This window comes from Copadichromis virginalis, linkage group LG15, assembly GCF_057382275.1.
Source record: "Copadichromis virginalis isolate Kocher_CV1m ecotype Utaka linkage group LG15, C_Virginalis_male_GT1.1, whole genome shotgun sequence".
NCBI classification, from domain to species: Eukaryota; Metazoa; Chordata; class Actinopteri; order Cichliformes; family Cichlidae; genus Copadichromis; species Copadichromis virginalis.
In genome coordinates, this window is record NC_140632.1 from 28,339,056 (window position 1) to 28,364,152 (window position 25,097).

Here is a 25,097-nt window from a genome sequence, read left to right on the forward strand (position 1 = left end):
CTAATCCACTCCGCTAAACTGAATGTTGATAAGTACATGAAGCGTACCTCTACCTCTACAGCTGAAAACAGTTTGTATCCGTACTCTGAGGGTCTGCTGAATTGTTTTTAATACGGCACTTTTTGACGAACAGCAGATGATGAAATCCTCTTTATTGTAGAAACTGTCCCTAAGCTATTGTTGCTCATACTTACTGAGGTCGCTAGCTACTTCCTTACTATGTCAGTAAACTTTTTTGAAAAGGAAGCTGTTGTAGATTTAAAGAAACATCTTAATTGAAGCAAAGGCAAAAAAAACTGGAATGAATTTTATGTGACTTCATATTAAAGCCAACAACAAGTGAAAATCCAAAAACGGCTCCAATCCTTTGTATTAATGATCTCCCCCCTCTCTCTCTCTCTGTGTGTGTGTGTGTGTGTGTGTGTGTGTGTGTGTGTGTGTGTCCCCTCACAGAAGGAAGGTCACAGCAGGCGCTTTTCTCAAACGCATTACCAATCAGTTTTTTACAAGAAGTGTAGCTCATACAATGGTATAAATGTATTCTTTGCGATACTTTATAAATATGAAACTAAAGATTTTGAGTTCGTGCACATTGTGAAGCAAGAATCTAAATATTTGTGTCACAATGATTTCTATAAAAGCGTGTTGTTTATGGGGATAATGCAACAAATCTTTTGTGCGTCCTATTAATGATCAATGATAATTGAAGAGGAACCCAGGCTCAGGACATTTTCATGACAAGTGACAGCGCAGACAACTACTAATGAGAGAACATGTTTTATCATCATAAACACGGTGATATGAAGCATCGTTAAAGTGTCACTTCAGTAATGTTGACTCATGTTTTTAATAGAGATGGCACGATACCACTTTTTTATGTCCGATACGATACCGATATCATAAATTTGGATATCTGCCGATACCGATATGAATCCGATATAGTCTTTTTTAATCAACAAAACTGTTTTTTTAAATATCTTGCTGCTAGTCTCAAGTTCATACACAAGTTTAAAACAACAACTACACTAAAGCTATTCTGTTATACCTGTATGGAAAATTTTTTTTTCATAGTTCAGCAATACTGATCAATCTAATAAATTTAAACCTACACCATCCTCCCTATTCTGGTATTTTAAAGAGTACTTAGCGTAAATATTAAGCAACCCAACTAATAGGGTTCCAACTCCCAGCAACAAAAATAAATAAATAAAAAATAGGGAACCACCCCTCACGCTCCACCTCATGATGCTTAATCGATGTAATCAACCTTAATTTGATGCAGTGTGAAAAAAAATGCACAGAAATAAATTATTTTTCAAGAAATATTAAATAGATTCAACATCTTTCTTCAACAAAATTGCAGACTGCACAGATGGTACCTTCCCAAAGGAAAAAGTACTATAGCTTACTAGGGTATATATATTAGACTTAATAGTCACTATATACAGTAATTGACTTCTATTCATTTTAGATCAAATTAAAACTTTGGGTGTCAGATAATTATTTATTAAAAGCTAGACATTTTAAATGAGAATAAGAAAGAAAAGTATGTCTTTGTGCCCCCTTTTCCCTGTTAATGCCCTATCGGCCCCCCTGGCTAAACTTTGCTAGATCCGCCCCTGCACAGTGACCAGCGTCAGCTACGTAGAAAAAGATCCTCGAGTAGAAAGTAATATTAAATAAATTCAAACAACAGCTTATCAAGCTTAAACGTGCTGCTGTTGTTCAGCCGCTGGGTTCCTCTTTCTGGTGCAAAGTGGGCCAAAAACAAACAAAAGAGACGGACTCGCAACAGAAAAGCCGATCAACTGATCATTAAGCAGTTTCATGATTGAAGTAGCAGCAAGAAGAGGCAGTCGCTTGTTAAGCTTAACGTAGGAATGCTTTACATTCAGAGATGGACTTACACACTTGCTTTACTTCTCTCGGGGATAACTTTGTCGGAGATGAAATGCCAGGTTGCTAGCGAAGCTCCACATGCTATCCAGACCACCAACAGGTCCTGCATGCCACAGCCACTCTATCACGTGATGCATACTGCTCCGACGTGCTAACGTTCTGAGGTGAGTTACGGCGTGTTGCAAGTTTTGTGAGGTGCTTTCGTGATATTTAATGGATCGGATTACATTTTTTATTTTTCTCCGATATCCGATCCAGTAATTTAGGTCAGTATCGGACCGATACCAATACGTAATATCGGATCGGTCCATCTCTAGTTTTTAATAATGACTTTAAAACACTAAACTCTAATTTCTGTGGTTTATTTTAAGTTTACAGAATATAACATGTGGTAAGACGACGAGTTTTACTTCTCACTGTCCGTGTTATGTGTATCTATTTATCATGTATGCTACTTTGCTCTGTGGACTGTAAAATGTTTCATTGTGTTCATGAAATAAACCAGACTTTCACTGTCTGCATCTTTTACTGTTTTTCTGCTTTTGTTCACTCCAAGTTTGACAAAACCTACAGATATCCAGAGTTAACTCACTAACAATGTGGAGCAGTCACAGTGTATTTAGCTGCTTTTTCCCTGAACACAACCAACCAACGCCTGTAGTCCTCACTTGGTCATTTGAACGCTGAAGGAGATTTCTTCCATAGACACCTTATACTAGTGTTTCCTGCACTACTATGTTCTATATAAATCCAGATTCCTTTTATAGTTTGCAGTGAAATTTGTTAAACCATTGCTTAATGGGACAGAAGTACAATTCACTCTTTACTAACACATTTGTAGATAAGTTTATTGCTGAACAACACAGCTAGCAGTCTCACTGTCACGGCTGGCGGAGCGAGCCGTGTGGAGTGGAGGAAAAGGAGGACCCAAAATGCAGCAAACTGATGATACGAGTGAAGTTTATTTACATGGTGGCAGTGGCAAAAGCAGGCAATGAAGCATGAGTAATGACAAACCTAAACTGGGAGAAACTAAAGAGCAAACCTGAAGTCTACAAAACGGAGAGCGGAGCAGAGAGACGCAGACTAAGGAACAGGATACCAAGAAACACAGACGAGCCGACAACGAACACAGACCGACACCCACTATATACACACACACACACACACACACACACGGTAATCGGGTAATCGCACACAGGAGGGAAGAACAGCTGATCTGAATACACATGATGACTGGAGGACACAAGCTGAACACAATGACAACAGACACAGACTTTCAGAACAAAACAGGAAATCTAGAACCCGAACCGGACACAAGGGGGGAAGACACAGAATAACTAGAACAGAGGGAAATAATCACAAAACACAAAACGCTGGGTCAACGACCCAGGACCATGACACTCACACACTCTTTAGGTTTTTCAAGTTATGTGTGTAAGGGTTTAGTCTATCAAACCTTACCCTTTTTTCCCCAGTATCACAACAGTATGACTCCCAAAGTACGGCTCAGTAAACAACCAATGATTCTAAAGCCAGAACAGAAAGATACAGTTGGAAGATGAATGATTGCGTTTTTATGATGTAAAACGACCCCCTCTTCTTCTTCTCTGTGTTGGTGTTGTTCGTGTGTGTGTGTGTGTGTGTGTGTGTGTGTGTGTGTGTGTGTGCGCCTTAGAAGTCAAATAATACATTAGCCATACTTAAAAAAAACATCTGAATTTCATTTAGAACTGAGATTCTAAGTTGTAAGCAGAAATCTTATGCACAGCCAGAAACATGTTTCCCCACTTTCACAATGCTGAGGTGTCAAATCCACAACCCCCAACAAATGGTTTGTTACACGCGGGTGTGAAGGGCAAGCTTTACTTACACAGCCTCACACACAGTTGATTTTTAAAGTTTTTGGGTACAGGGGTTTAGCCACAGATGCAACATCCACTTTTGATAAAGATCACTCCACCTGTTTATTTCTTAAGAAATTAAGCATCTTTATTAAGCTCTTATTTATAAATGTCTACACAATAATAGACACCATGTGCTCTGTGACATTATAGTCTTCTACTTCCATCGGTTTGCATTTTAAACTCCCAGCCTTTCAGTTTGTTATGAACGACTTATATTTCTAACATTTTGTGATATAAAAGTGAACCATGCGACTTTTTTTATTTTCTGTTTGATGGAATGACTTAAGACGAGTTATTTAAACAATTCTAAATGACAGTGTGATGGCCATAGTACTTTATGTGGGCCAAAAGTGTTAAGGATAATGTTTATCAATGTAAAATTGCAAAGAACTTGTGGATAGAATATAACATTTTGTAAACGGTTACCTCAGAAGCTGTACTGGTAGATCTATGTATGTAAGGTAAAACTATCCACAGTACTACCACTTAAGTAACTAAACACATAAAGTCACCCTTACCAATAATCCGCTGCTCCTTGAAAAAGTAGCACAAACAGACAACAGACTGAGCAATGATAAGTAGAGCTACCCGAGGCCGATACTCAAGCAGAAGAAAATTAAAAGTTGTTGTTTTTGTGGCTCGAAAAATTAAAGAAAGTATGTTTAATAATTCAACAAGACCCGCACCTTCAACACATGTACATTCAAATTTTGGAACAGGCTCAACATTGCTGCTGTTCAATAGTTTTTATCTATTCGAAAAAGTCATTTTACGGCTTTAATGTTTCCAGCTGATAAGGAGAATGAGTGCATTTCAAATGAGCGTCCAAAGGCTTTAAACATCTGCTTTGTCTGTAACGACAGTATCAAACTACAGAGCATTGTTTTTACTAAAATTCAACATTTCCAGATGAAAATTTGGCTGCTTTTTGTTTTTTTCACTGTAACACCCACCTCAATGCCATTTTTAGGATATTCTTGGTGATCCCACCTTTTTCATATTCATGCTTTTGGCACTGAGGGTATCTGATACGCATGTTGTCACTGTGTTTTTGTACTACCAGCTGTGAGGGCTCTGCTTTTGCTTTGAGCAGTCTGTTTTTTGATCGGGGGCGATCGTGGCTCAAGAGTTGGGAGTTCGCCTTGTAATCGGAAGGTTGCCGGTTCGAGCCCCGGCTCAGACAGTCTCGGTCGTTGTGTCCTTGGGCAAGACACTTCACCCGTTGCCTACTGGTGGTGGTCAGAGGGCCCGGTGGCGCCAGTGTCCGGCAGCCTCGCCTCTGTCAGTGCGCCCCAGGGTGGCTGTGGCTACAATGTAGCTTGCCATCACCAGTGTGTGAATGTGTGTGTGAATGGGTGGATGACTGGATATGTAAAGCGCTTTGGGGTCCTTAGGGACTAGAAAAGCGCTATATAAATACAGGCCATTTACCATTTTTATTTTGTCTCGTGACTGTGTGTTTGTTTGTTTTTCAAACGAGATCCTCGTCAGTTTGATTTTGTTACCACAAACTTTGTGTGAAGTTCACAGAGGTAAAGAGATTTAAACACCCCAGTTTAAGGAGGCAGGCAGGGGTTGGACCACCTGCACAGGACAGATGAAGCAGAGAGTGTCCGGGGAGATGTGCAACAGAAGCAGAGGGAACATTTTACTAGATGATAAATGGCAGATTTAGGTGATTAAGGATTTGTTGACAAGATTAAAAGACATGTCCGTCAGAGTTCAACAAGATTACAGTTTGATTAAATAAAAAGTTTTTAAACTACACAAGGGTCATTTTCTCCTCTGATAGTAAGCATATTAAACATGTCAAGAAAGAAAGAGTATAATGAAAAATAGTAAATGTGTGTCTAATTAAACTCTTCCTGTGAACCTTATATCATCCTTTAATATGTTTGGTGTTACGAACTTGAAGAAGCACAGAAAAGATCATCACACATTAATCTAATCAGTTTTCAGCCTTCATTCATATTGAAAAGTTGAAATCTTCCCTGCTAAACCCAAGTGCAGCGTTTAACACCGTTGGCCATAACATTTTATTACAGCTATTATTAAATGGAGAGTCCTCTTCACACACTGAGGTTAATTATGAAGCTCCACAGGCTTCTGTATTGTGCCCTCGTCCGCAGAACTTTCCTCCTCCTCCGCAGGGTGGCGCAGGGCCTCATTCCTTCAAACCTTTTTTTTTTTTTAGCTCAAAAACAGAGAGAAGTATGGCCTCTACAGCCCTGCGCCACCCTGCGGAGGAGGAGGAAAGTTCTGCGGACGAGGGCACAATCACAATATTACCTGACACGCCCGGTTACTATCGCCCCTTGGAAAAGCAGCAGCAAGCGGACGAGCTTGACGGTTGGGCATCTTCTTTGTTCATCGATACCGTGAAAACCGCGGTGTATCATCTTGTCAACCTAGTAATCAACAAGTACCTCACTGACAAATGCAACAGTTGTATGTCCGATCAACCCCGCCAGAAACAGCATGAGTGTGCGCGAGTGTTGGAGGATGACTTTTACGCTGAAAATTATTACAGCATCAGAAAAAGACTCCTCACCCCTCGTTTCATTCCATCCATTCAACGGCTGCTGATTGCTCGCCACATCAAAATGGACGACGTCAAAGTCTGCATGGTGGCAGAAACGCTCTTGCACGAACTGAAATCGGAAAGGAAAGTCTTTGACGCCATCACCGAGGCATACACCAAACTGGTAGGATTGGACATGGTGAAAATCAGACAGCTACGGTTGGTCGCAGAGTGTTACAAAGGTGGCTGCTAATTTTTTCTCTGAAAGACTGATTTTTTCATTCTTAGAACGTGTAACCAGCATTTTACCAAACAATGTATTCTACATTTAGTACATTAAAAAAAAATGTACCTACGTAATCGGTGATGAATTGTGAAGTTACAATTCTTTTCTGAAAAAGCATTTTTATTTTATAAATAAATGTTGATGTTGTGCTATGGGATTGTATGTTTCAATTTTACTTATAATGTACCAAATCACTACAACAGGCGGCTCAAGACGATGCCATCCAGAGTAAGGATCTTGTTAGCCACAGTCTTTCTAAGATTTTTACACCCCGTTACAATAACCTCAGTTCTATCTGAACTTAGAAGCAGAAAATTAAAGCTCATTATAGGGAGTGCAGAATTATTAGGCAACTTAACAAAAAACAAATATATACCCATTTCAATTATTTATTTTTACCAGTGACACCAATATAACATCTCCACATTCACAAATATACATTTCTGACAGTCAAAAACAAAACAAAACAAAAAAAAAAAAAAAAAAAAAAAAAAAATCGGCGACCAATATAGCCACCTTTCTTTGCAAGGACACTCAAAAGCCTGCCATCCATGGATTCTGTCAGTGTTTTGATCTTTTTACCATCAACATTGCGTGCAGCAGCAACCACAGCCTCCCAGACACTGTTCAGAGAGGTGTACTGTTTTCTCTCCTTGTAAATCTCACATTTGATGATGGACCACAGGTTCTCAATGGGGTTCAGATCAGGTGAACAAGGTGGCCATGTCATTAGTTTTTCTTCTTTTATACCCTTTCTTGCCAGCCACGCTGTGGAGTACTTGGACGCGTGTGATGGAGCATTGTCCTGCATGAAAATCATATTTTTCTCTTTAAGGATGCAGACTTCTTCCTGTACCACTGCTTGAAGAAGGTGTCTTCCAGAGACTGGCAGTAGGACTGGGAGTTGAGCTTGACTCCATCCTCAACCCGAAAAGGCCCCACAAGCTCATCTTTGATGATACCAGCCCAAACCAGTACTCCACCTCCACCTTGCTGGCGTCTGAGTCGGACTGGAGCTCTCTGCCCTTTACCAATCCAGCCACGGGCCCATCCATCTGGCCCATCACGGGCCCATCCATCTGGCCCATCAAGACTCACTCTCATTTCATCAGTCCATAAAACCTTAGAAAAATCAGTCTTGAGATATTTCTTGGCCCAGTCTTGACGTTTCAGCTTGTGTGTCTTGTTCAGTGGTGGTCGTCTTTCAGCCTTTCTTACCTTGGCCATGTCTCTGAGGATTGCACACCTTGTGCTTTTGGGCACTCCAGTGATGTTGCAGCTCTGAAATATGGCCAAGCTGGTGGCAAGTGGCATCTTGGCAGCTGCACGCTTGACTTTTCTCAGTTCATGGGCAGTTATTTTGCGCCTTGGTTTTTCCACACGCTTCTTGCGACCCTGTTGACTATTTTGAATGAAACGCTTGATTGTTTGATGATCACGCTTCAGAAGCTTTGCAATTTTGAGACTGCTGCATCCCTCTGCAAGATATCTCACTATTTTTGACTTTTCTGAGCCTGTCAAGTCCTTCTTTTGACCCATTTTGCCAAAGGAAAGGACGTTGCCTAATAATTATGCACACCTGATATAGGGTGTTGATGTCATTAGACCACACCCCTTCTCATTACAGAGATGCACATCACCTAATATGCTTAATTGGTAGTAGGCTTTCGAGCCTATACAGGTTGGAGTAAGACAACATGCATGAAGAGAATGATGTGGACAAAATACTCATTTGCCTAATAATTCTGCACTCCCTGTAGATCAGTCAGGTCCTCCAGCTCTCGTTTATTGACCGTCCCTAGAACCAGAACTAAACATGGAGAAGCAGCTTTTAGTTTCTATGCTCCCCACATCTGGAACTATGGGCAGAAATCTGTGCCATCAGAAACTGAATTTGAATAAGTTAAATTTGAATTGCTCAGATTGAATCTGAATTGTAACTTGAATAAATGCTTTTGAAAACTGAATTTGAATTAGTCTAATTTGAAATTGAATTTATGGTTTGAAAATGATCATCACTAAATTGAAATTGCATTTTATATTTTGAAAATGAATTCATTTGCTTTGAAACTGCATTTTATCCTTTAAAAATTCAGCTCTCGAATAATTTCAGTTTCACTTCTCACCATTCAGTTTCAGTTCTACAATTCAATTTCAGTTCCAAAATTCAGTTTTTTGGAACTTACATCCGGTTCCGGTTCAAGCGCAGATTAATAGAACTACGTTTTACTAGCGGACCAAAAGTGTTACTGACGGGAATCTACAGCGTCTTGAGCTGAATTAAGACTTCAGAAGTCATTCGTCATGTCGAATGACCAGCGGATAAACTCTCAGGTTGGTAATAAATGTATTACATGTATAAGAACAAGCGTCATGTTAACAAATGATAGCCGTAAGGTAACTTTTATGCTTATTGTAGCTGTTAGCTAAAAACGCTAATTTAGCGTAGTTTGCCCTGAATTCAGCTTTGACAAACAAATATGATCGACTGTTTCTAGTAGAATTCCAGAGTTGTCATCTTGGACCCTCTCAGAGTACCCCCTCTGTATGCTTGCAGAGACCCCTGCAGTAGGGAAACATGCAAAACAGTGCCCAAACTTTTGTATTTTAGCTTTATTTATGTCTTACACAGCATCCCAACTCTTTAGCTAACTTAATAACTTTAGCTAAAGTGAATAGTTAGTCTAATTCATTAGTGCAGCATTACTGGATCACCTCTGTTTGAAGTGATATAATGTGATATACAACTATCACTGAAACAGCAAACTTTGTAAATAAGCAAACAACACTTCTCATTCTTTAAACGTTTGGCCACAGCTGTAGATTACACTATCAGTGCTTGTTCACTCTTGACAAGAATTACATTTCAAAATTTACTTTGTGCATTTACAGGTAAACAATATCTAATATTGAAAAGGGTGAAGAGCCTGAGGCCGGTGACAGTCCAGTTCTACTCTAAGTACATCCTTACAGTGGCTCACAGGACAAGGCCACATTCCTGTCCTGCCAGAAGAGAAGAGAAACTTCAGTCTTCATGCAGTTCAACCACACCTGTCATATTCCATACGGCAGGGGTCTCAAACTCCAGTCCTCAAGGGCCAGTGTCATGCAACTTTTCCATGCCCTCGAGGACTGGAGTTTGAGACCCCTGCCGTATGGTGTTCATGCTGTTTTCTACCACACAGTTACAGCATGTCTGACTGCCTGTTCAGCATATGCAAAAATATATGAGTTTAAGCATGTGATGACTAAGGCCTTCCATTATGGTGTTTGTCATCACATGTCACAGACATCTGGATGATCATTTGGAATAAACAAAATACTAAAAACTTGTTACTTCATCTTTTATCATTATTATTATTATTATTATTATTATTATTATTATTATACATTGTTAGGCATTAGGTTTATTTGTAGTAGTTCTTTCCAAAGTCTTTCCCTCTTCCATGTTACTGTGGCAGCTTGTCAGCATCTATTTGGGGTTGGGAGTGGAACAGAAAGTAAGGAAATCCAAAGTGCCATTAAAACCAGGAGAGGTTCTTATATTTCAGAAGAAGGGATTAATTCAAAAGAAATGACCTCAATGCCATATTTTATTTAGGAACCCTAGAGAGCACTTTGCAAAATAACACATTCTTATAATTTCACCCTCAGATGAGCCAAGCTACGACTGTCAGGGAAGGTGATGTAGGTACAGAGCATATGAGAGTGGTTAAGTTTGTCTCTTGTCTCGATGAAGGCACAAGAGGGATCAATGGCAAGGCGTAGAGATTCAGTATCTTCAGTCTTCAGTGGACACTCCATTTCTGGCACAAAACACCTGTAAAAGATGGTCGATTTAGGAGGTGACCCGACAACTTCAGCCTGTCAAACATAGTAATGGAGCAGTATTCAAAGGAGCTTGCAAAGAAAAGCGTCTGGACTTCTTTAAGTGGAGTAGTATGTTTAAAAAAAAAAAAAAATCTAATTAAGCATGCACTCAGTACCCCAGGAATTATTATGGTAGTTAAACACAGTGATAGTTGTATATCACATTATATCACTTCAAACAGAGGTGACCCAGTAATGCTGCACTAATGAATTAGACTAACTATTCACTTTAGCTAAAGTTATTAAGTTAGCCAAAGAGTTGGGATGCTGTGTAAGACATAAATAAAGCTAAAATACAAATGTTTGGGCACTGTTTTGCATGTTTCCCTACTGTAGGGGTCTCTGCAAGCATACATGCTCTGAGAGGGTCCAAGATGACAACTCTGGAATTCTACTAGAAACAGTCGATCATATTTGTTTGTCAAAGCTGAATTCAGGGCAAACTACGCTAAATTAGCGTTTTTAGCTAACAGCTACAATAAGCATAACAGTTACCTTACGGCTATCATTTGTTAACATGACGCTTGTTCTTATGCATGTAATACATTTAATACCAACCTGAGAGTTTATCCGCTGGTCATTCGACATGACGAATGACTTCTGAAGTCTTAATTCAGCTCAAGATGCTGTAGATTCCCGTCAGTAACACTTTTGGTCCGCTAGTAAAACGTAGTTCTATTAATCTGCGCTTGAACCGGAACCGGATGTAAGTTCCAAAAAACTGAATTTTGGAACTGAAATTGAATTGTAGAACTGAAACTGAATGGTGAGAAGTGAAACTGAAATTATTCGAGAGCTGAATTTTTAAAGGATAAAATGCAGTTTCAAAGCAAATGAATTCATTTTCAAAATATAAAATGCAATTTCAATTTAGTGATGATCATTTTCAAACCATAAATTCAATTTCAAATTAGACTAATTCAAATTCAGTTTTCAAAAGCATTTATTCAAGTTACAATTCAGATTCAATCTGAGCATTTCAAATTCAAATTTAACTTATTCAAATTCAGTTTCTGATGGCACAGATTTCTGCCCATATGGAACACATTATCGGGAGAATGCAAAGCTGCAGAGACACTGAACTCTTTTAAGTCTAAAATTAAAACTCACTTATTTAGACTTGCTTATGAGTAACTGATCCTATTATGGCTCTCTACTTGTTTGTTTTAATTTTTTCATATAAATTCTTGTTTTGATTATTGTTTTATTGTAAATGCTTTTTTGTAAATGTTTTCTTGTATTTTACTTTTATAGTGTTTTATGTTTTATTTTTTGTGTTTTATTTTAATCATGTAAAGCACCTTGAATTGCCTTGTGCTGAAAGTGTGCTATACAAATAAAATTGCCTTGCCTAGGGTGAATCATCTAGGGCAGCGGTCCCCAACCTTTTTTGTGCCACGGACCGGTTTATGCCCGACAATATTTTCATGGACCGGCCTTTAAGGTGTCGCGGATAAATACAACAAAATAAAACTAGTACCGGTACCGAAAAAAAGAAAATTTATTCATAACACACGTGAAAAGACCAAGGAAAACCAAGTAAACGATAAAAATGATAACAAAATAACGCTGAAAACCGATAAAAACCCTGAAAACTATACATTTCACACCTGAGCCTCAACTCTCGCGGCCCGGTACCAAACGACTCACGGACCGGTACCGGTCCGAGGCCCGGGGGTTGGGGACCGCTGATCTAGGGTGTGGGGGAGACTACCCTCTTTATGACCAAGGATGTTCCTTCTGCTTTTATGTTATAGGACCCTTTGATCAACAACACACACACACACATTATTACTTAAATACAGAAGTTCACACATATACATACAATGCCTTGTCTGGGCGTGGCTTTGTTCTGACGTGTTTTGTGTGAACTGTGTCTCAATAAAAAGGGCAGCAAGGGAGATCGTCATCGAGCTCATTTTCGTGGTGGACACTGCTACACTAGCAGGGCTAGGGGCCAGGACTCTACTCTTCTGGTTTTTGGGGGATGTTGCTAACTCCAGGTCAGATAACAGGCAACCCACGCGCAGTAGATGTGCACGGTGTGAGGACTCGCAGCAAGCTATCAAATATGGCGCATTTCTCGGCTTTTAACAAAATGCTATACGTCGCCAGGTGTTTCATTAGATTCGAGGAGTTACCTCCTTTGCACAGTATCGCCTTAAAGCACTTGTTGCAGGCTGCTGAGTTTGCATCTTTTGCTGTGAAGTACAGCCAGACTTTGACCGCTTCGCTTTGGGCAATTTTAATCTGTAGCTCTGCTCTAAAAGAACGTACATACCTGGGCCCGCCTACTACGCTCGCAAAGGTAAAATGATTGGCTGGAATCCAAAGTGTATGACATCTCAGGGGGAAAAAAAGCACCGAAATAAAGCACCGAAATGTGCGCTGCTTTTTGGTCTGGTTACTATTGTTTATGTCAGAACTGGTGCCATAATGGCACCGGATACCGGTACCCATCCCTATGCGTAACACGTAATGACACAGTCGAACAATAAACACATACTGCCCATACATCAAATATACCAGGGGCAATTATGAATACACCACAGTTGTAGGGTTGAAATTGTTCTAACTGGTATATTATGAAGTGCTACATGATCACTAGCAACACAGCTATATTAGCATAACATTCAGTGGCTTGCAAAAGTATTCGGCCCCCTTGAGTCACAGATTCTCGATTGGATTTAGATCTGGACTTTGACTGGGCCATTCTAACACATGGATATGTTTTGTTTTAAACCATTCCATTGTTGCCCTGGCTTTATGTTTAGGGTCGTTGTCCTGCCGGAAAGTGAACCTCCGCCCCAGTCTCAAGTCTTTTGCAGACTCCAAGAGGTTTTCTTTCAAGACTGCCCTGTATTTGGCTCCATCCATCTTCCCATCAACTCTGACCAGCTTCCCTGTCCCTGCTGAAGAGAAGCCCCCCCAGAGCATGATGCTGCCACCACCATATTTGAAAGTGGGGATGGTGTGTTCAGAGTAGAGATGGCACGATACCACTTTTTTATGTCCGATACCGATACCGATATCATAAATTTGGATATCTGCCGATACCGATATGAATCCGATATAGTGTTTTTTAATCAACAAAACTGTTTTTTTAAATATCTTGCTGCATTTTGCAAGTCTGCAAGTTCATACTCAAGTTTAAAACAACAACTACACTAAAGCTATTCTGTTATACCTGTATACAAAAAAAATATTTCATAGTTCAGCAATACTGATCAATCTAATAAACTTAAACCTACACCATCCTCCCTATTCTGGTATTTTAAAGAGTACTTAGCGTAAATATTAAGCAACCTAACTAATAGGGTTCCAACTCCCAGCAACAACAAAAAAAAAAAAAAAAAAAAAAAAAAAAAAAAAAAAAAAAAAAATAGGGAACCACCCCTCACGCGCCACCTCATGATGCTTAATCGATGTAATCAACCTTAATTTGATGCAGTGTGAAAAAAAATGCACAGAAATCAATTATTTTTCAAGAAATATTAAATAGATTCAACATCTTTCTTCAACAAAATTGCAGACTGCACAGATGGTACCTTCCCAAAGGAAAAAGTACTATAGCTTACTAGGGTATATATATTAGACTTAATAGTCACTATATACAGTAATTGACTTCTATTCATTTTACATCAAATTAAAACTTTGTGTGTCAGATAATTATTTATTAAAAGCTAGACATTTTAAATGAGAATAAGAAAGAAAAGTATGTCTTTGTGCCCCCTTTTCCCAGTTAATGCCCTATCGGCCCCCCTGGCTAAACTTTGCTAGATCCGCCCCTGCACAGTTACCAGCGTCAGCTACGTAGAAAAAGATCCTGGTGTAGAAAGTAATATTAAATAAATTCTAACAACAGCTTATCAAGCTTAAACGTGCTGCTGTTGTTCAGCCGCTGGTTTCCTCTTTCTGGTGCAAAGTGGGCCAAAAACAAACAAAAGAGACGGACTCGCAACAGAAAAGCCGATCAGCTGATCATTTAAGCAGTTTCACAATTGAAGTAGCAGCCGGAGAGCGAGAGGCAGTCTCTCGTTAAGCTTAACGCATTCACAAACATTCAGAGATGGACTTACACACTTGCTTTACTTCTCTCGGGGATAACTTTGTCGGAGATGAAATGCCAGGTTGCTAGCGAAGCTCCAAATGCTATCCAGACCACAGGTCCCGCATGCCACAGCCGCTCTATCACGTGATGCATACTGCTCCGACATGCTAACGTTCTGAGGTGAGTTACGGCGTGTTGCAAGTTTTGTGAGGTGCTTTCGTGATATTTAATGGATCGGATTACATTTTTTATTTTTCTCCAATATCCGATCCAGTCATTTAGGTCAGTATCGGACCGATACCGATACGTAATATTGGATCGGTCCATCTCTAGTTCAGAGTGATTTGCAGTGTTAGTTTTCTGCCACACATAGCGTTTTGCATTTTGGTCTCATCTGACCAGAGCACCTTCTTCCACATGTTTGCTGTGTTCCCCACATGGCTTGTGGCAAACTGCAAACGGGACTTCTTATGGTTTTCTGTTAACAATGGCTTTCTTCTTGCCACTCTTCCATAAAGGCCAACTTTGTGCAGTGCACAACTAATAGTTGTCCTATGGACAGATTCCCCCACCTGAACTGTAGATCTCTGCAGCTCGTCCAGAGTCACCATGGGCCTCTTGGCTGCATTTCTGATCAGCACTCTTCTTGTTCGGCCTGTGAGTTTAGGTGGACGGCCTTGTCTTGGTAGGTTTACAGTTGTGCCATACTCCTTCCATTTCTGAATGATCGCTTAAACAGTGCTCGGTGGGATGTTCAAGGCTTGGGAAATCTTTTTGTAGCCTGCTTTAGATTTCTCAATAACTTTATCCCTGACCTGTCTGGTGTGTTCTTTGGACTTCATGGTGTTGTTGCTCCCAACATTCTCTTAGACAACCTCTGAGGCCGTCACAGAGCAGCTGTATTTGTACTGACATTAGATTACACACAGGTGCACTCTATTTAGTCATTAGCACTCATCAAGCAATGTCTATGGGCAACTGACTGCACTCAGATTAAAGGGGGCTGAATACTTTTCAGTTATTTTTTTGTAAAAAATGTTTGGAATCATGTATGATTTTCGTTCCACTTCTCAAGTGTTCACCACTTTGTATTGGTCTTTCACACGGAATTCCAATAAAATTGATTCATGTTTGTGGCTGTAATGTGACAAAATGTAGAAAAGTTCAAGGGGCTGAATACTTTTGCAAGCCACTGTATACTGCAACAACATGGGATTAGAGCAGCTGTGAGAGAATTCAACATTACTAAATCAATGCACCTTCTGTACCGGAAGTGGAGCAGGCAAGAAGAATGAGTTGAGTAAAGTTTGACTTATCTGACTGTTTTCTTTTGCTTAATGCGCCTCATAATCCAATGCGCATTATGTATGAAAACAGACCCGCTCATCGACAGTGTGTCTTATAATCCAGTGCACTTTATAGTCCGAAAAATATGGTAATCAAGAGTAACGAGGATTCATGAGTCAACAAAGCTCTGAGCTGATCTGGCATCACTGGAGTAAGAGGGCAGGGAACCTACATCTAACAGACAGCAGATAGGTCAAGATGGCTCTGGATTAGGAAGGCAAGTTGTGCCCTGATTGGTCACCTGGGAAAGAGTGTCTGATGTTGCAAGCACAATCTGATGACTAGGAGTTTTTCTGGTGACTAAATTATTAGTTATTAAACCATGTAACTGTTAAATTTTTCAGATTTTGCCCAAAGGATTTGTTCCCTTTCAGTCAAAAGGCTATGAGTTCACAATACAAAATCTGAGTAAAACCAGGCTCATGCTCAGTGCTCCAATTCAGCCTAAAGGCAGTTGATGAAATGTCAGTTAAAATTAATTTGCAGGCCCATGTTTGTTGGACACAGATTTGTTAATAATACATTGAATGGTTGGTGTAATTAACTGTTACTCTTGAGCTGAATCCAGATTTGAATTTGAATCCAAGAACTGCTTTAAGCATTCTTTACCAATGGTATCGGGTTAATTTAGCCTTGTCAGAGGTATGGAGTCCCTGATTGTTATCTTACCCCTAATATCTTGTCACTGGAAATAATATTCTGATTATTACTTAGTGATGAAAGACAAATTTAGAATTAGATGGTGCATTTATTTATTTTTATTTTTTTACAAGAACAAGGCTCTGAGTGTTTAGTGCTGACCTTGGTGAGCATGGTAAAGAACACTAATTTGATACACATCACTGGGAGTTTAGAAGAGAAGGATGAAGGAAAAGGAAGAGAAAAGTAAATGGTGATGAAGGATCCGGCATGTTCTCTATGTGTCCCCATTTGACTACAGCAGGAGCTGTACAGGCTGTTCACTGAGGCTGGACACATGTGCTGTTTACTGAGATTCATCTTATTTCATGAATACCAACGAGAGATGAGAAAGAAACCCACAAGGTGACATAAAAGTTGCTCCCTATAGAATCAGTTCATAAAAATTTAATTGGACAGGCAGTTTTCAGTTCTTTCCAGCTGCTATGCGGTACTGAGCATAAAAAATTGTTAGCAATTTGTGGTCAGGTACTACTTATGAGCTGTAGTCATCAACCCTTGCTTTGAATGTGGATAACTACTGTATAGGAAATTCTTTTACTTATGTATTAATAATATTATTTTATTGTATAATGCCTTGGTGCCACTGGATTTTAACATGTCTGACACCCATACAGTAAGACAAATGGTGGGGGTGTAGTAAGGAAGTGAGAAGGGTCTGGCTGCAGCCACTGTGGAGCTCCACAATAACTGGATACACGTGACCTCCACAGTAACCGGATACACGTGACCTCCACAGTAACCGGATACACGTGACCTCCACAGTAGCCATGTTGCCACTTTTTTTGCATTACAACAACATTCCTTCTTATTTAATTTTTTTTTCATTGTGCTCCATGGCAGAGAAACGCATAGATATGCTTTTTCCTGGGCCTGGTTTAAGTAAGAGAGCTGGATTAACGGCTTCTGTGGGCGAGAAGAAGAAAAAAAAAACATATTTTGCATTAGAATATGATTTATTGTTGGCGTCAGAGATGCAAAATAACGAATACTTCAATACTGTACATAAGTAGAATTTTCTGGTATCTTTACTTTATTGCTGTACTTTTTTGTGCCTACTGTATACTTCTTTATACTTCTACTTCTCACATTTTAGCACGCGTATCTGTACTTTGTAATCCGTACATTTGTAAATCAGCCCCCGCACGCGTGCTTTGGACGCAAGATTACTTCAAAATTTTGTACATAAATTATTACTTATGTACAAAATTTATTATTTTAGACCCTGTACTTCTTACTTCCACTTGACTAAAAAGTCGAGTCAATGCTTCTACTTTTATTTGATTATTTTTAAACAGAGGTACCTAAACTGTAGTAAGGAACGTGTGTACTTGTGACACCTTAGGTTAGCGTCAACACTGTAAATTTCGTCACAAACAGATTTATATATTTATCAATACTTCTATTCGTTATTCTATTCTGTACAGCTTTTTTATTGCCCAGATTTTAGTTAGCCCCTGTTCAATTGACTTTTACATGTCAATAGAAACATATCTCACAAATTAAAGTGTCTTGTAAAATATTTGGGGGGTTTTTTCAAGAATTTTCTTCCCAAATCTATTACATGCCAACTGTAAATTGTTATTTCTGCTAAAACCTTAACTTAAATGTGTATATGGTGTTTATCTGTTTTTCTCTCTATTTTAGATGCACATATCAATGTGGAATTCGGGCTTAAAGCCAGAATTGCAGGAATGCAACACGTGTTGCAGAGGACTCTTTCACTGCCCTCTGTGCCCCACTTTCAGCCCTACTGTCAGGGCAAAGATTGAGGAGCATCTAAGTGTGCATATAAAAAATGCTTTGCATTTCAACGGTATGTTTGTATTAAATATACTTTCTAGTTATAAATATGCACTTTTTTAAGCACTTCTGCAGTATCTTTGTTGACTTAAAAGTTGCTGTTGATATTGTACAGTTCAGTGCATTCATCTGCAACAAAAATAGTGTTTTTATAAAATATATTTTTATTTACTTTTCACCACTTTTCTTGACATAACTTTTGTGATCCATACCATTTTGCTTTCATTATTGAGGTTGGCTTGGATGTTTTTGTTAACATGTACAATCTGATTATTAGATAAATTGATTGCATTCTATACAACTACATTTAAATTACATCTGTTTGTTTGTTTTCTTCTCTTACAGATAAAATGATATGCCAGTGCAGGCTGCCTTGTAGGACAACAGGACACTTTCACTGCCCTGTCTGTAAGATTACAATCATACGACGTGGGGATATGGCAAGGCATTTATTGTCTTGTCAGCATTCTTCAATGCCAAGTCAGCCATCATTATCAGGACTGCTCCCCGCTGAACTCTCCGAGGAGACCCGTATTCCTCCGGCAGTACGCTTCGAGGAGCCCCGTCTCCCCCCCAAGGTTTTGTCTTCGGTATCTGAACCATTTTCTGAATCTTTGTTAGAACATTCATATGCTCTACCCTCTGTGCTCAATAAAATTGCAGCTGATGGAAAGTCCATGAAAATGACATGCCCTCACTGTGGCCTTATTCTTCGTACCAAAAACTACAAGGCTCACATGATGAGGAAGCACTCCAACCAATCAATAGATGTTTGCCTGGCCAGTCATCTGCAGTGTTTGTGTAGATGAAACTACAGGGTTATTTGCTGTGCAGAGAACTGGCCATGGGTTTTCTGTGCCAGTTCACGTTCAGAGGAAAACATGGGGGATGTCTCACAATATCAGATGTAAGCTGGAGGAATGTCAGCAATACCAGTTGCTAGCCCAGCGGAGCGGACTAGGCTTCAGTTTATGTGAGCACCTTCGCTCACTAGATTACTGCCGAGAAACTGTAAAGGAGGTTTTTCTTCAAGAGCACATCATGATGGAAATGGTGGACCTTCAATTTTTTGGAGAGGCCAAAGCTGCTACATGCATAAAGAGACAGAAAGCTGCCCAGATGGCACATGCTCCACTTTGTGTGAGGGTGGATTTTGGTGGATCCTCAACAAAGATCTGTTTGTCTGTAATTGAGCCGGAAATACACAGTTTCTGCCGTCTTGGCAGAATATTTGTGACTTACAATGCTCTGAAGAACACCTGGCATTGTGTTTGTACAAAGCCAAGAATATCATGTCCTCATAAAAACATAGCTAAATGGCATCTCTTCCAGATACAGAGAGACATCTTCAAATCAACTGTACCACTATCATCAAGCACCCCATCACAGACGACTCAGGAGAGTTCTTCCTTTGAGGACAATGCTGCCGTCGAAAGGAGTATACGCTATATTTTTAAAGAGAAAAAAATTCCTGGATCTCTTCCAGAAAATGTCATCTCACAGAAAATGGATCATCAGAAACAGCTCTTTCCATGTGAAACGTTGTGCCAGGTGTGCCCAGAGCACCCAAAACTTGATGAGGCTGTTCTAGTTACCAATAAAGCGAGGATTGTCAGCATGATGGGAGTGATTGAGAGTAAGTTTTAATGAATAAGATTAAACATCAGTGTGAAATAATTAGTTATAATTGTTCCTATACTAATGTTTTGACATGTAAGGAAGAGGACTCCCTTACTGCATTTATTTATATTGTATTGTCTGTATAGCACTTTAGAGCACACCTTTCACTTTATTAAAAGCACCTTATCAAGCACTTTATGAGCATTGCACTTTAAGCATGGATTTGCACACAAGAAGTTTAAATATTTATTGACTATTTATTGGGAATTTTAAAATCAGTTGGTAGCCTTGTTTCAGATCCTGCACAGCTGCTCCTCATCAAGGAATGTGGTGGTTGTCTGTCAGGAGAGAAGAATGGTGATTGAGATTGTGATTAAGGTTTACCAATAAGGAAAACTAATGCAAATGTGTGTGTGAAATCTAGGGATAAAAGTGGTGCAAATAAGTGTTTGTAAGTTAATGATTACTCACCTTTCTTGCCTGTGTCCTCTTCAAGGTGTTTGGGCAAATGTTTGGCCTTTTGTTGTGGGCAGTCTGAGGTACACCTGTGCACTACTCATGATGTCAGATCAGCATCCTGATGTGGCACACCTGTGAGGTGGGATGGATTATCTCAATATAGCAGATGTGCCCACTACCACACATTTGGACTGATTTGTGACCACTGTTTGGGAGGGATGGTTATATTGTGTATCTGGAATGAATTTTAGGTCTCTACGTCCATCCCATGGGGAATGGGAGCAAAAACAAAAGTGTTGCGTTTATATTTTTGTTCAGTGTATTTAAGGCTGCCAGTTGTCATTAGAGGATGGATTTTTGTGCTGTGAAGAAGCTCGACAAGTTAATTGTTTTAAGGAGAGCCATATAGCAAATAAATACTTTGTTCCACTACACTTTCCTTGGTCTGTCTCACTGTGTTTCCAGCCGCTAAGGGCTGCCCTGTTACAAGTGGTGTCAGGAGTGTGTCACTCATGCCACAGTGAGAAGATGATGACAAGAGGTGGAAGAAAGCCAGGCCAAGAGGAGCAGCCTGATGAAGGAGTTGGAGCTTCATCTGAGCTAGAGGCCATGGCAGCAACAAGCCCTGAGAACAAATTGGAGGAGTTGACAGGGTTGGTGAAATCTCTTATGCGGTCTCAAGCAGCCAGAGACCAAAAGTGGGAGAAGGATTTGTCACGTCAGGAGCAAAGGTGGAAAGGCATGCAGCATCAATTTCAGCAAATCCAGCTACAAGTTAACGCTGTAACTGATAAGCCTGACCCACCAGAGGCGCCAGCGCCCCCTACAACATCTGAAGAACAAGAACTTGGATTCAATGGTGAAGACATTCCAGTGGCCAGTGGGTCCAGGTCTTTAATTGAACCAAAACTTTTTCCTCTGTCACCAGAAGATGACATTGAACATTTTCTGACTACGTTTGAAAGAATGGCAAACGTGTGTCGATGGCCCAGAGATGAGTGGGCTATTCGTCTGGTTCCCCTGTTGACAGGTAGAGCCCGCACAGCCTACATTCCTATGGATTTAACAGACTCGGAGAATTATGATAAGGTGAAAGAGGCAATTCTGGTAAAATATGAGATCACTGCTGACACCTACAGATGCCGCTTCAGATCTTCGAAAGTTGAACCAGGTGAGACACCACGTGAACTTTATGTAAGATTGAAAGACCTGTTTTCAAGATGGATTAAACCTGAAAAATCAACTGTAGAAGAAATATCTGAGCAGATAATTCTGGAGCAGTTTTTGAGAATGGTTAATCCAGAGCTGGAGATTTGGATACGTGAGCATGACCCGAAGACTGCAAAGGAAGCAGCTAGCCTCGCAGAGGTTTTCACTTCAGCCAGAAAAGGAAGCAAGAGCACCTACTTCAGCCGGGAGACCCACTACGCCCAACCAAGTAAGTCCATTGGGGGTGAACAGGGTTCTGGTCAAGTTCAGGCTAGAAATCTTTCTAGTTCTAGGCAGCTCCCTTCCCATAGACCTCACAATGTGAAGAAATCCTTTAAGTCTTCAGTTCAGGATATTAAATGTTATCACTGTCATAACTTTGGCCATACACAACAATTTTGCCCTGCACTTAAGTCAAAACCATCTCTTTTATGTGCAGTTCCAAGACCAGCCACAGAGCCAGTAGGAAAGAAAGCTTGTACTGTCCCTGTTTTAATTAATGGGCGTAAAGAGGAAGCTTTGCTTGACTCTGGGTGCTTCCAAACTCTTGTACACTCTAGCATAATTTCAGGAGAAAAGCTAAGTGGGGTTGGGGCTACAATAAGTTGTGTGCATGGAGACGAACACAGGTACCCCACTGCTGAGGTTTACCTGACAGTAGGAGGTCAAACCTACTTGTTAGTGGTAGCTGTTGTTCCCAGTTTGCCATATTCAGTGATACTTGGTAATGACATCCCCACTCTTTTTGATCTAATACATCAGTCGGATTATGACCCTCAAGTGAGTGCTGAGAAAGACATTCAAGGCTTAGGTGATGAATCTGGAAGCTCACTTCCTCTAGATATGACAGTTGAGCCATTTAAATCCTGTCATGTAGTCACAAGAGCACAAAGTGCAAAGGAAATGATGCAAGAACTACCCTTTTTTGAGGAGTCTCTCGAAACGGAGCCAGGGAAGATTAGGAAGTCTAGGGCTCAGAAAAGACAAGAAAAGTTCAAAGGCTCAGGGGGAAAAGGTACAGCATTGTTCCCTAAGCCAAATAACCAACTTGAGTTTGATGTTCCCTCAGATTTAGGTGCACTCCAAAGAAGCGACCCTACTCTAAAACCCTGGTTTGAGAAGGTAACCGAGGTAGAGGGGGCTAGTCAAGGTCAGGTAAGCTGTCTTGCAGACACTGTTTACTTGATTAAAGGAGGCATCTTGTACCAGAGAAAGGGGAAGTGCGAAGCTGTGGCACTCCCACAACAGTTCAGAGACAAAGTTATGGATTTGGGTCATTCAATTCCATGGGCAGGTCATATGGCTTTTCACAAAACACTGAATAGGATCAGCAGCCGTTTTGTTTGGCCAGGGATGTATGTCCAGGTTTCTGAGTTTTGCCGTTCCTGTGAAAAATGTCAGTTGACCTCAGGTAAAGGAGTAGCACGAGCCCAGTTGCAACCGCTGCCAATTATTGAAACACCGTTTGAGAGGCTAGGCATGGATATCGTGGGCCCTTTAGAGAGGAGCTCCACAGGTCATCGCTACATATTAGTCATATGTGACTATGCAACACGGTTTCCTGAGGCCTTCCCACTCAGATCAATTAAAGCTCGTCACATTGCTAATTGTCTTCTGCAGCTTTTCTCTAGGGTAGGCATACCAAGAGAAATTCTGACGGATTGTGGAACGAACTTTCTATCAAAGTTTTTGCAGCAGGTTTATAAGCTGTTAGGGATAAAGGGACTTAAGACCACCCCGTATCACCCCCAAACGGACGGGCTAGTGGAGAGATACAACCAGACTCTCAAAAGTATGCTGCGCAAGTTTGTCTCTGACACAGGTGCTGACTGGGATCAATGGCTGCCATACCTTCTGTTCGCCTACCGGGAGGTCCCGCAGGTTTCCACTGGCTTCTCGCCTTTTGAACTTTTATACGGTCGCCAAGTGAGAGGCCCCCTGGATCTGCTTAAGGACTGCTGGGAGGAATCCAAAGCAGAGGGCGAAAACATCGCAGCCTACGTCATCACCATGAGAGAGAGGTTGGAGAAAATGGCATCATTGATGCAAGACAACATGAAAGCTGCACAAAAACATCAAAAGACTTGGTATGATCAGAAGGCCAGGGATAGGGTCTTCCTTCCAGGTCAGAAAGTACTGTTATTGCTTCCCACCAGCGATAACAAGTTGCTGACAAAATGGCATGGACCATACGAGATCGTCAGACAAGTGAGTAAAGTCACTTATGAGCTGAATATGCCAGAAAGAGTTAAAAAATATCAGACATTTCACGTGAACTTGTTGAAGGAATTCCACAGCCGACAAGAGCCGGTCTATCAGTTACTGGTGCGTTCAGTTAAGGATGAGGAGGTGACTGAGAAGTTCTTTCCAACTAACATTCAAGTTTGTGCTTCAGTTGACCTTTCTCATTTGTCTCCTACTGAGCAGGCTGATATAAAACCACTCGTGGACCCACAGCTCTTTCGAGAAACACCAGGTTTCACATCACTGGTTCAGCATAAGATACGGGTGAAGGAGGATGCACCCGTTCGACAAAAGAGCTACAGAATTCCAGAACGGTTGGTGCCAGTGCTGCAGAAAGAAATAAAACTGATGTTGGACCTGGGAATCATTGAGGTGTCAAGTAGTGAGTGGTGCAGCCCGATTGTTTTGGTACCAAAGAAAGATGACACCCTGAGATTCTGTATTGATTTCAGATATTTGAATGCAGTATCCAAGTTTGATCCCTACCCAATGCCCAGGGTGGATGACCTGCTGGAGAGAGTTGGATCAGCAACGTACATTACAACACTTGATTTGTGTAAAGGATACTGGCAAGTGGCTTTGGCACCAGAAGCAAGAGAGCTGACAGCCTTCAAAACTCCGTTTGGTATGTACCAATTTAAAGTCATGCCATTTGGTCTTCAAGGTGCACCAGCGACATTCCAACGATTAATGGACCATGTACTGAGAGATGTGTCAGCATTCTCTGCAGCATATCTGGATGACGTGGTGGTGTACAGCCAGTCCTGGGAAGAGCATGTCATTCACCTACAGAAGGTGCTACACTCCATCAGAATGGCTGGACTGACTATCAATCCCAAGAAGTGCTCCATAGCCAAGAGAGAAGTGGAGTACTTGGGCTTTGTAGTTGGCTCTGGGAAGATAAAGCCGCAGGTTGGAAAGATTGAAGCAATTCAGTCCTTCCCAGTTTCGACAACTAAAAGGAAGGTGAGAGGTTTTCTGGGTCTAGTAGGCTGGTACCGGAAATTCATACCTTCTTTTGCAGAGCGATCCACTGTACTTAATAACCTCACAAAAGGCTCAGCCCCTAACAAAGTGCGTTGGACGGAAGACTGTGAGCAAGCATTCAGAGACCTCAAGGAAGCAGTTTCCACACATCCAGTTCTACACAGTCCAGACTTCAACGAGCCATTCATCTTGCAA

At 40.7% G+C, this 25,097-nt stretch overlaps 1 protein-coding gene and 1 long non-coding RNA gene across 3 annotated transcripts in view; one reads left to right on the plus strand and one right to left on the minus strand.

The window, feature by feature from the left end:
- Positions 1-25,097, minus strand: part of tnfrsf21 (tumor necrosis factor receptor superfamily, member 21) — a 180,085-nt gene that overhangs the window by 51,401 nt on the left and 103,587 nt on the right. The gene's annotated exons all lie outside the window — the stretch shown is intronic.
- LOC146692670 (uncharacterized) lies at positions 8,587-9,949 on the plus strand. The gene is made up of 2 exons (XR_014915021.1): positions 8,587-8,947; positions 9,531-9,949. It is a non-coding gene; the product is annotated as an uncharacterized LOC146692670 (long non-coding RNA).